Raw genomic sequence first — 1,584 nt, 5'->3', positions numbered from 1 at the left:
ATGACGGGAGGAGGGAGGCGGAGGGAAGGCTCCATCTTGGGAGAGAGGGCGGAGCGCCGCCACGCTCCCTCCCGCCTCCTTCTGCTCGGCTCCGCCCACCACCACTACCACCGGCTTCCCCTCTCCTGCCGTTGTAGCGACCCCTGCTGGCCAGTGGCGTGTAAACACTGGTGGCGCCTTGAGGATTCCAAAGGGTTGCGCCTGTGGGGTGTTCGGAAAATGAACGTTCCTCCCCCACTCTCAGTTGTCTTCTTGTCCATAAGAGCAGAATATAGCTCTGTCGGGTGGGCTTGTTATGATCTATTTATGAGTGGTGGACCTCTGTTGCCAAATGCTTAAATCAGTGCACACTCAATAATGCAACATTTTGTTGTGGGTTCCACTTGTAGACTGCCGAGTTTGCTACTACAGGGCAGAAACTTTTTTTTAATTTAAATCAAATCTTTTGCAGAACTGAAATAAATCACATGACTAGAAACATCCAATTAGGGACTTGTGTTTAGAGATTTAATCCTTAATTTTCAGGAGCCAAATCCATACAACACCTTTCATGCGGGAGCCACTGCCCCATAATGGGTAGAGAGTTGATCTTCAGCTCCTGGCACCTAAGCTTGAAATAAGTCATTCCTTTCCCATTTGCAAAGTGTAAACGGTGATAATCTATCTCAGGGTAGTTGTGAGCGCAAACAAAATAAGAATTATGCACAAAGTGTTATTCCACAATAGTCATCTTTGTCCCAAAAAGATTTATAAAGTACAGCAATAACTTACAAATCTAGGACCTTACTGCAATAATGCACTTATGACACCCCCCTATTCCAAAGTCTCTTTCTTTTCACCTATCTCAACATCTGTATATATGTCCTTCTCGTCTCTCTTAGCCCTTGTTGTGTGTCCCAGTTATCACTGTCCTCAGGCACAAACTGTTTCCTGCTGATTTGATAATCTATGGTTGCAACTGGTTGGATGGATGGGTTATCTTACCAGATAACACTTAATTGAAATACTTCTTTGGCATGTAGATCGCAGCTGAATGGTGGGTGTAGCAACCCACTTTAGAAATATCTGGTCTTGCAGTGCAGGGGTGGGAACTGGATTTCTTGCAGCTTGAGATCCCCCTATAAGCTGTGCCACCACATTAATGCACACCCAGTGGAAACCATACTAATAGCTGTCAGGCAAAAGTTTTCCTCCGTGTTATTTAACTCTAACTGAGCTCAGCTACACCAGTGTAAGTCTGAATGCAAGTTCAGCTAGGAATACGCTGGCATAGTTGGCTCACCCCAGCTCACCCAGGGCTCAGCTGGATGAGCCAAAGCTTGCTGGGGCTGCAGGGCAGGACTTAAGCCGAATACTATCTCCATTCATTTCAGTCATGTGACCTGGTGCTGTGCTGTTTTTATTGTAATTATTGGTATGTTTTTAACATATTGTATATATTATATATATTTTTAATTTTATCAATGTTTCATTGTATTTTAATGATTGATTTTTCTCTGTTTCTAGTGGTTCTTCTTTTACCTGTAAGCCACCTTGAGCCCTTTCAGAGGAAAGGAGATCATGTAAAATAAACAAATAAGCAAT

This window comes from Podarcis muralis, chromosome 7 (genome assembly GCF_964188315.1).
Source record: "Podarcis muralis chromosome 7, rPodMur119.hap1.1, whole genome shotgun sequence".
NCBI classification, from domain to species: Eukaryota; Metazoa; Chordata; class Lepidosauria; order Squamata; family Lacertidae; genus Podarcis; species Podarcis muralis.
The sequence above is the reverse complement of the archived record's forward strand: the minus strand, read 5'-3'. Positions refer to the sequence as shown.